Consider the following 12,145-nt stretch of genomic DNA (forward strand, 5'->3'; position numbering starts at 1 on the left):
TGAGGTTTGTACTTCTAAAATAATACCTCGTTGGTTTATATATTGCGTCGTCTTAACTAACTAACCACGTCGTCTTAACTAACTACCGTCGTGATAAATATATTATAACGTCCTCATCTATTTCAGTACGTCGTGTGAAATATTATAATACGTCGTTTTTTTATACATAACCGTCGTGTTTGTTTGTGCTGACTTGTTTATATTATTTTATGTATTTAGGTACTTACACGATGTTTTGAAACAAGCCAATATGTGCAGCATGGTTGGCTTTATTGACCCTGCTACAGTTAGTGCCAACTCTGGCACAATAACTGAAAGATCACGACTGGTAGCAGCTCGACTTCAGAAGACAGACGGTGAACAGCTTTTCATGATGCCTTACAATCCAGGGTTAGTCTCCTTAGGATTTTGTTTTTATGATTTTCAATAAATGACAGCTTATAAACTAACCACGTCGGTGTTTTATTTTATTTAGTCGTTTGAAACTACTAACCACGTCGGTATTTATTTGTCGTCGTGATAAATATATAATGTCGTCGTTATCTACTTTATTTCGTCGTGTGAAATACTATAATACGTCGTTTTTGTAAATAACCGTCGTTTTTATATTAATTTTGTGCAGCCGTCATTGGATCCTGCTGATTGTAAGAGCAAAGAAGGAGACCGTCTATTTTCTGGATCCTCTGCCAGGTCATCGTGTGGTCGACGAAGAGGCGAAAAACATCGTGAACAGTGCTTTAAAAATATATAATACCCACATAGGCCGAGCAGGACGTAAAAATGTAATTTGGAAAACTCTCTCAGGCACACCAAAGCAACCCAGCAATGTCGAATGCGGGTATTATGTGATGCGCTTCATGAGGGACATCATCATGGATCCTTCCTTGGGGTTTGAGAATAAGGTAAGAAGAAATTACCTTCATACATTTCACGTCGTTTTTTGTATTATCAACGACGGTCATGTAAAATTAACGTCGTTGAATGGATATACTACGTCGGTTATGAAAAATATCGTCGTCTGTGATTGAATTTCTTTTTATTTATAAACCCTAATAGTCATTGTTTATGCAGTATGCCAAGGGAAACCAGGAAGCTTCATACCCCCAAGAAGCCATTGATGAAGTCCGGAATGAATGGGCAGAGTTTGTTTTCCAAATTATTAAACAGGGCAATTATTGAACACTTGATATTTATGTATAATGTACAAATTTTCTCTATAATATGTAATGTAAAAATTTGTTGAGGTTTTCTTAAATTAAAAAAAAAACAAACATACAAATTGCTTAACCGACGTGTAATACTTTTCCAACGACCTAATAAAGTCACAAACCGTCGTATTTTGTTGTTTCGTGTTTTAAACAATTACGACGTAAAAATATAGTTAGACGACGTTCTTTGAACAATTGAGTCGTTTATGGTTTACAACATCTTCAATTTCTTAAGGGTTCAGGGTATCATCGACGACGTTTATGTAACGACAGCGGTTAAGTCGTTGATATATATATTTTACGTCGTATAGTTAAATAGCCGCCATGGTTTCTCATTTTAACGACTTAGTAGTCTATTACAATTTACAACGTCTACAATTTATTAACACCTATTAACACCGACGTGGTTTGTTGTTGTGGTAAGAATATTTTATTATTTTTATATCAAAATATTCAAAATAAATTTAAAATAAATCAGAAAATTGAAAAGTCAACTCCTATGAAGTCATTGATATATTTTCTTCCAAATAAACCTTGAAAAAATTCATTTTGAATAACAAAAATTTAAAATGACCATCCAAAACAAAATTGTTTTGATGAGTCATAAAATCACTTCTAGTTTTATGGTTTAGGGTTTAGAGTCTAGGGTTTAGAGATTAGGGTTGTTATTTATTGGGGTTTATTTTTAAAGTATAATTTTTGGGTAGTCTAGGGTATATGTTAGGCTTTAAAACCATAAAACCTTTTATAAACTTAATTTTTTAAATTGTATAATTTAATTTTATGGGTTTAGGGTATTAATTTTTAACGACGGTGGTTGGGTCGTGGAATACATATTTTACGTCGTACAGTAAAACATACGACATGGTTTACGCTTTAAACGACGTTATTTTAATATGTAAGTCGGTTTATATAATTTACAACGTCTTTAATTTCTTAACACCGACGTGGTTTTTCAGTCGTCGTTATATAAAAAATTCAAAATAAATTTAAAATTAATCCGAAAAATGAACGGCCTTACGTTCTTAATCCGAAAAATGAAGTTTCCGTCGTGGAATATTAAATTTACGTCGGTACTTGTAGAACTTTCGCCTTGGTTTTTCTTTCGACGTTTTATAACGCGCGCGCTCTAAAAATTTTCGCGCGACCTAAATTTTTTTAGATTTGGCTCTTAGTCTTATACTTTGATCCCTGAAACCTAAAATTTCAGATTTCACGCGACATAACATTTCGCTCTCTCACTTCTGCTCTAATTAAAAGTTGCACTCTCCAGGCTCGTCGAATCTGTGAGCTCGTCCAACCTGTAAGTACAAACCCTATCTTCCCCTTGTAAATTCATTGAATGATATTAGGTTGTTTTGTTAAAGGGTTTTAGGTATATGCTTTGCGATCTGTTAATAATGTGCTTATAGGTATGGGTTCATGGATTTTCTGTTTAATGGGTTCATGACAAGATCAAATAAAGGTGTACTTTTGCTGGAAATCAACACAAAAAGACACATCACCAACTTCCAAATGATTTCCAGCAAAAGGACACCTTTATTTGATCTTGTCATTTTCCGCTCTGGAGAAGGTGCAAAGTGCACCAATGCTTATAGGTATGGGTTCATGGATTTTCTGTTTAATGGGTTCATGGATTACATTATCTGTTATGTTGAATTGGGAATGGATTTAATTTTGTCGTATCTTTTAATCACCCTATGTTATGTTGAATTGGGAATGGATTTATTGTTTTCATGCTTGGTTTCATGTATATGTTGGTTTCTTGCTTGGTTTCATATATATGTTGTGTTCTTAATGGGTTTTGTGTTCTTGAAAATAAACTGAGACACGACGAATTTTAAGGCGTACGACGACGATTACACGACGGTGTTTTTAAACTACCGTCGTTGTATTACTTATACACGACGGTTTTTTCATAAACCGTCGTTTGTATTACGTATAATAGACGACGTCTGTTGAAAATCCGTCGTCTATATATGCCAAATACGTCTGTTTTTGATTAAAACCCGTCGTCTCTGTTGTTTATTACTTGCGATTAGATCATTGTATAATCTGCTATAGTGATGGTCATTGCCTGTATTTTCACTTTATTATAGATAATAGGTTATAGTGTTGGAGATGGATAAGTCATGGATGCACTCGGATAGAAGATCGAAGGCATATGAGTTTGGGGTGGAAGCATTTTTGAACTTTGCTGTAGAAAATCTTCTAACTACAACACATATCCGTTGTCCATGTGTTAAATGTGTTAATTTGAAGTTGTTTGGGGTTGGAATTATAAGGGATCACTTATACTTTAATGGAATTGACCAAAGCTATAAGAATTGGACATTTCACGGAGAACCTTGGGAAGCAACTACTAATGCTAGCAGAAATGTTGAAGAAGATGATGGCCATAGTAGGTACAGTTTTGTGTCTGAAGAAATTGATATGGATGATAATGATTTTGGTGATTTTGGTTCGGATCCGTATGAGTTTGCCAATGTGATTGGGGATGGAGATCAACCAGTGTACCCTGGTTGTAGAAAGTACACGAAGTTATCGGCATTAGTGAAGTTGTATAATTTGAAGGCAAAACATGGGATGAGTGATGTCTGTTTTACAGAATTATTGATACTTCAAGGCGATTTGCTTCCAGAAGGAAATACAATACCAACCTCCATGTATGAGGCTAAAAAGACTTTGTGTGCATTGGGGCTGAGTTATGAGAAAATGCACGCATGCCCCAATGATTGCATCTTGTATAGGAAGGAGTATGAGGATTCAACTAATTGTCCTACTTGTGGTATCTCAAGGTGGAAGGAAGGCAAAGATGCAATCTTGAAAGAGGGTGTGCCAGCGAAGGTGGTGTGGTATTTTCCCCCAATTCCAAGGTTTAAAAGGATGTTTCAATCACATGAGACAGCTAAGAGTTTGACTTGGTGGCATGTTGCTAGAAAATCAATTGACGGTCAGATGTCTCATCCGGCGGATTCCCCGTCTTGGAAACTTCTTGATGATAAATGGCCTGAGTTTGGTAATGAGCCGAGAAACTTGAGATTGGCTCTTTCATCTGATGGATTCAATCCCCACAGTTCTCTAAGTAGCAGATATAGTTGTTGGCCGGTTATCTTAGTTACATATAATCTCCCTCCATGGCTGTGCATGAAACGAAAGTTCATGATGTTAACCTTATTGATTTCCGGTCCTAAACAACCCGGAAATGATATAGACGTCTACTTGGAGCCTTTGATTGATGATTTAAAATCCTTGTGGGTTGGGATTAGAGGAGTGTATGATGCACATAATGGAGAATACTTTACACTCAGAGCTGCATTAATGTGGACAATTAATGATTTCCCCGCCTATGGAAACTTATCTGGTTGTGTTGTTAAAGGATATAAAGCTTGTCCAATATGCGGCGATGATACACCTAGTCACAGGTTGAAAAATGGCCACAAAATTTGTTACATTGGGCATAGAAAATGGTTACCGATCAATCATCCATATAGGAGGCAACGTGCAGCTTTTAATGGGAAACCTGAATATGGCATACCTCCAGAGCCATTAACCGGAGAAGAAGTGCTGCATATGGTTGAAAATGGTGACAGAGTTTGTTGGAAGAAGAAATCAATATTCTTTGATCTCGAGTATTGGAAATACCTTCCTGTGAGGCATGCCCTAGATGTTATGCACATTGAGAAGAATGTTTGCGATAGTATCATTGGTACATTGCTGGAGATCCCTGGAAAAAATAAAGATGGGATTGCTGCTCGATTAGATTTATTGAACATGGGGGTCAAAACTGATTTGCAACCCGAGTATGGAGAAAGACGTACTCGTTTGCCTCCTGGGCCTTGGAATTTGTCAAGAGCAGAGAAGAGAGAGGTTTGCAATTCTTTCTATGGTATGAAGGTCCCTGAAGGTTATTCTTCAAATATTAAAAATCTTGTATCTGTACAAGATTCAAGACTTCTTGGCCTTAAATCACATGATTGTCATACCTTAATGCAACAATTGCTCCCTGTGGCAATTCGTTCTGTTTTGGAGAAGCCTGCAAGGTATGCAATAACTCGTTTGTGCTTCTTCTTCAATGCTATATGTGCAAAGACTGTTGATGTTTCCAAGCTAGATAAGTTGGAAGAAGATGTAGTAGTTACTCTGTGTTTGCTTGAGAAGTACTTTCCCCCTTCATTCTTTGATATCATGGTTCATCTAGTAGTACATCTTGTCAGAGAAGTTCGTCTATGTGGGTCAGTATATTTTAGGTGGATGTATCCGTTTGAAAGATATATGAAAGTGCTGAAGGGGTATGTTCAGAATCGTACTCGTCCCGAAGGTTGCATTGCTGAGCGGTATATAGCTGAAGAAGCGGTAGAGTTTTGTACTCAGCATTTATCTGATGTTAGTACAGTTGGAGTGCCTTCAAGCCAAAAGATGGGAGTTTCAAAGCCATTATCAGGTTGCACAGTGAGCGTAGTTGATCAGGACCTGTTGAATCAAGCACATCTATATGTCTTGGAGAATACGGAGGAAGTCCTACCTTATATCGAGTACGTATGAGTTTTATTCTTTAAGTTTCCATTTAAAATTATTTCTTATGTTTATCTTATATATTTGGGACCGTAATGCTTGAATTTTTCGTGTCATGTAGGCAACATATGATCCACATCAAGACTGCTTATCCAAAATTTAGAAAGAGAACAAAGTGGCTGCAGGATAAGCACAATAGCACTTTCATTCAATGGCTACGCTTCAAGGTATATGTTGTTGAATAACGTATTTCTCTTTTAATTTTCTTCTTATTTATATGTTATGATGAATTAAGATATGATTAATTTGCAGGTTCAAAGTGAAGTTGAGGAAGACAATCATGGCGTATCAGAAAATTTAAGGTGGCTAGCAGCTGGTCCAAACATGTCAGTGCCATTATATAGGAGCTATCTTATTAAAGGTATTAAATTCAATATCAAGGCACAAGATGATGTGCGGACAACTCAAAATAGTGGAGTTTATTTACTTGCACATACCATGCAAGTTGCTAGTGCCAAGGATAAAAACCCAATTCTCTCAAATATGGGTTTCTATGGTGTCATTCAAGAAATTTGGGACCTTGACTACCAAAAGTTTACAATCCCAGTCTTTAGGTGTGATTGGATAGATAGTTCTGGTCTTGTAGTCGACGAACTTGGATTTACCCTTGTAGATTTGAGTAAAATTAGACATAGGAATGACCAATTTGTTTTGGCTTCTCAAGTCAAACAAATATTTTTTGTTGACGACCCGATGCATCGTGGTTGGTCGGTAGTGTTATCAATGCCTAGTAGAGAATATAATGATGTTATTGGTGATGAAGTATTAGGTGATGTGATAATTGAGTGTGAGCCATTTACTAGAGGGATGCCAAATGTTGACACATTTGATGAACTGGTAGGTGAGTTAGGCGGTCAAAATATTCGAGATGGGTGTGAAGATATATGGATTGAATGATGCTTATGTAATTGGCAGTGTATGACATTAATTTTGTAATATATTGTAATGTGATTTCTTCACTTTCTACGTTCAAATAAAACACGACGTTATTGTGAATCAGTTATTCAGCATATTTACCGACGTCTTAAAGCAACGTAACAATGAAGAACCACGACGCTATTGTGAAGCAATTATTCAGGATATCACGTCGGTGAAGGATAAAGAACCGCCATGTAATTCAAAATAACACGACTCCAATCCCATAATACCGACGTCTAAAAAACGAGATATGTAATCTGAACGTTAAAAAATACGACGTCATCATACATTTTCCACGTCGCAAGTTCTTTTATAAACGAAGAGGAACGAAATTAATTCCGACGGAAATTCATTATAACCGCCGTCTAATAACAATTAAACGACGTTATTTGTAATACGGCTCCCATCATAATCTACGCCGTCTATATGTTCTGTAATACGGCTCTCATTTATTTGGAACCGACGTTGTTTAGACGTTCAACGTCGTCTATATTATTAAGTGCGTCGTGAGTAATGAATACATATAAATACAACGTCGACTATATAAATGTATACGTCGTAAATAATGACACTGACAACTATTTCCACGTCATCTTTTTTAGATAAAATCGAAGTGGAAAATTTATTTCACGACGGTTTTTTGTAAATAAGAGACGTTGTAGAACTTTAGCAGACTAAACACGTCTGTTTTTATTGTTTTCCGACGTTGTTGTATTTAACAACGTCTAATATTTATGATCGTTGTTTGTTTCTGAAAATAGGACGTATAAATTTTTTAATACGACTCTCATATATTTGTAACTGACGTTGTTTAGTTTTTCAACGTCTACTATAGAAACACATACGTCGTAAATAATGACACTGACAACTATTTCCACGTCATCTTTTATCAAAAAATCGAAGTGGAAAATTAATTGTACGACGGTTGTGTTTATATGTGCGACGTAGTAGGTATCAATAACGTCGTCTTCTAATGTATTTAAAGACGTCATATTTTTTATTGTCGTGAAAATTATATTTAACGTCGGCGTATTTTTATTGTCGTCGTTGTATGTCTATCTTGCGGCCTTGTTCTCTTAATATGTGTCATATTTTCCCTTTTTAACGACGGTCTTTTTAGAGAATTGGTCGTCTATTATCATCATCGATTGCTTTTTTTAGATCTTTTTGCAGTACAAAGACGTCGTTTTGTATTTTTTGATGACGTTGTATTGTTTAACAACGACGGTTATTTAGCGTCGTGGTTTATGAGGGAAAAGATGACGGTGGATTCCACGACCATTGAAAAACCAAATACACGACGGTGATTTACCGTCGTCTTTTTGCTTTTTTGTAGTAGTGTCCTATATAAAACAACATACATGAACATTATGCATTGCCACAAAAGTTTTTGTGACACCTAGAGTGCATTCTCATAAGAGTTTACATGACACCTACTGTTAGTGCATTGCCACAATTGTTTCCATGATACTCATTGTTAATGCATTGTTAGTTTAAAATATGATTAACTACATTTTACTCTCTTCGGGTTTATGGTCATTATCGAAATGGGCTCTGGAGTTTTAATTTCATCAATATGAACCTAACGTTTTTAAATATGACTAAATTACGCACTCTATCAACTTCACAGTTTTATTTTCTGTTAAATTGTTGTCAAATTAATCATGTCATTGCCATTTTCTTTATTATTTTCTTTACACATCAACATAAAAGTGACTATCCTACATGCCACGTCACCAAATTACCAGAAAATCAAACGATGAAGTTGACGGAGTGCGTAAGTTGGTCATATTTAAATACAGTGGCGGATCTAGGATTCAAAAGTCAAGTAGGCGAAACTTACCTTAAAAACTCGACGGTACGAATGAATTTCATTCATAAAAATAAAAAGATACATCTAATCTAGGGGACGTAGTGAGCCTTATCCTCAAATATGCATTCTATAAAAAAATATAAAAAAATAAAACTAAAAAAAAATTAAATTAAATGCAATGCAACACAAAACAAAACTATTTAAATCTAAAACTTTACCCTACGAGGGTTAGAAATCTTAAATTCCTCAATTATCTAAGATGCATACATTTATTTTAGGAATAACTCAATAGAAGAAGATAATTAAAGAGAAGAGAATAAGAAGAATACTTGTTTACCCTATTGCACAGTCAAGACTGTTGAGAAGAAGTTGCTGACTGTCTGGAATTGCACAGCCAAAAGCTATTTGGCTGCTTATAAGTTATATTCCTCCTTTTTTTTAAAATTTGACTAGGCCATTCCATTACACAAAAGTGTGGGTTGGTTATAATTTTTTCCCTTTTTTTAAAAGTTTGAGTGGACTTTAACATATGTGGGTTGCTTTTAAGTTTTACACGGGCTGGGTAGGCATGGGTTTACATCTTCACATGTGATGGATAAGAATAACTTTGCTTATATATAGGTTTTTATTTTTTTAGTGAAAAAATTTGGCTGTAGGACTGCCACTGGTTTCATATTGATGAAATTGAAACTTCGGAGCCTATTTCAATAATGACCATAATCTGCATGGAGTAAAATGTAATTAATTCTTTAAAATAATAACAAATTCCACAATTTAAATCCCAAATTTACACCTTAAATTGAGCATATAACTAAAGCATTGTTATATAGTTGTCTTAGACTCCTAAGTCTAGGGTTATTACGAAGACATTTACTACAAAAATTTCAATGGAAATAAACGTAGTCTGAACACAAACCTGAAGGGTACATTCTGGAACTTCGAAGTTCAAATTCATTTCTAAATCCAACGGCTGCTATAGCATTGTCTCAAAATGACATATTCCTTAAACACCTTGCTGGACACAAGCTTACAATTCTTATCACAAGCATTCATTACTCTCTTACTAACACTTCCTCTTGACCTTATTTTAGTTCAATTCATACAAGAGTTATAGTGTGAGAAGCTTCAATTGCATATCTCTCTCTCTCTCTCTCTCTCTCTCATAAAAGAGAGTTGTTGTTCTTAATCTTCATTCAAACCTGTAAAGAAGGTTGGTGGGGCTTGTGAGGTGAGAATGGTGTCATCCACCTTGTAAGAAAGAGTTGTGGGCTCTAGCACTGTAAAGGTTTGAACTCCATTCGCGAGGAGTTTTCAGCATAGTTGAACTCTCAAGTGGTGTGCTTGAGGAGTTGACATAGGTCAAGGAGAGTCTGAACAACTCTTCTTTATTTCAATATTGCTTATCAATTTATTGTACTAACCTTTATTTTTATTTTTTGAAAAATTTTGCCATCAATAAATTCAAATTTACCATTGATGCAAATTGGAAATTCACAAAGGTTTTAGTTGTGTTAAGGGGCGGAGCTAGAATTGTAAAGTTAGAGGGGCCGAAGTAGAAAATACAAATATATAAAACACCTAAATATTCAATAATTACATGTTTAGAATTAAATATTTATAATTGCGTCATGTCTAATTTGTTTTAGAGGAAACTATAACTTAAATTATAAGTTGTTTATTACAAAATTGATATGTTTTATATAATATAATAGAGGAGAGATTAAAATATGAGGGGCTAGGGCCACTCCAGGCCTAGAAATGGCTCCGTCATTGGTTGTGTTTGCACTTTATCACGTGTTTTGAGAATATCATATTTATAAGACAATTTTCTCACCATGAAGGAGAATTTTGTCTCCTTAAGACAATGCACATTTAAGTAATAAATATGCTACTAGTGAAGAAAGCAACAACATCATCAAATGATTGAATGCCATGGTGGTTTTTTTTTTTTTTTTTTTTTTTTTTTTTTTTTTTTTTGCGAAAGAAGAACTCATTGATAACAATTAAGAGGATACAACCATGTCATCGTTTACAATTGATTCCAGCCATAAGGGAACCTCTTCAATCCAAGTTACCATAGTATTACAACTAAGAGCATGCCTTGCTAGAAAATGAGCTACTTGGTTACCCCCTCTTGGACTAAAAGAGATAATAACATCTTCAAAGTATTGCAGACTCCTCTTAATATCATCAATAAGATGCCCATGACTCTTCCTCATCCTTCTTTACATCATTTACTACCCCTTGTGAATCAGACTCAATGAAAATGGAAGAAAAGCTAGCATCCCGAGTAAATTTTATCCCGAAAAGAAACGTCATGATTTCTGCATGCTTAGATGAGGCGGCACTGGCGAGAGGAAGGGCCATAGCCACCACTCCCCCTTTGTCATTTCTAACAACAACGCCAATTTCACCCACACCTGTTTCGGGAATAAAAACAGCATCAACATTCAGTTTATATTTACCAACTGGAGGAGGAGACCATTTGGTTGGTATCTCTACAATTAATTTAGGTTCCCCTTTCACAAGACTTCCATATTCACCAACCAAGTAACGGGCTCTGTTAAAAATCACATCTTGTGCACAAGAACGACCTTCAGTAACAAATTTATTTCTGTTTTGCCATAAACTCCAGCAGATATATAAAAATAATCACATTTCATACTTCGAAAGATACATAGTGGCAATTTCAAACAAATCCCCATGGTTGGAAAAGTTTAGTCCTGTGAAAACCTCCCTGAACAGCACTTTTTTCCAAACTTTTTGGGCATTAGGACAACTCCACAAAGCATGAATTACACTCTCAGAATTCACATTACAGATGGGGCAAGAGTCATCATAAATTATTTTTCTTTTCAACATATTAGATATACAAGGAAGATAATTCTTAATAGCTCTCCAATTAAAATATAAGATTTTTTGTCGTACCTCTTGGGACCAAACTTTCCTCCAAAAAGCATTTCGTACTCTTGGTTTCGAAGAAGATCCAACAACCCCACTGCATTCCTTTTTCTTTGACATCTCCAGCCTATATCCACTTTTCACAGAATAAATTCCATTAGTAGTATAATGCCACATCCATCTATCTTTGTGATAATTAACACTTAAAGGGATAGATGTAATAGCCTTAACATCTTCCTCATGAAAACACAAATTTAGTAAATCAACATTCCAATTCCCAATAGGAAAAATAAAATCACTTACTTTAGTTTCTTGATCCAACACTTGAGGGGAAATAGGGCGGAAAGAGTTTGGTCTAGGAATCCAAGCATCACCATAGACTAGTGTTTCTTGTCCATCTCCAATCCTCTTCCTTAACCCACTCAAGAGCAACTCATGACCCCAAATCAGAGACCTCCAAAAATATGAAGAAGCTCTTCCTTTACCAACTGCCAAAAAATTACAATTTGGAAAATAACGAGCTTTTAACACCTTATGAATCATGGTCTGTTCATTGGTAAGAAGTCTCCAACATTGCTTAGCCACAAGCACTTTATTAAAAGACTCCAAATCTCTAAACCCCATTCCACCTTCATCGTTTGCAAAACACAAATGCATCCACTTTGCCCAACTAATACCTTTGCTACACTCTGAATTCTTCCATCAGAATTTAGAAATCATTGAGTTTAAT

This window comes from Prunus persica, chromosome G1, assembly GCF_000346465.2.
Source record: "Prunus persica cultivar Lovell chromosome G1, Prunus_persica_NCBIv2, whole genome shotgun sequence".
NCBI lineage: Eukaryota > Viridiplantae > Streptophyta > Magnoliopsida > Rosales > Rosaceae > Prunus > Prunus persica.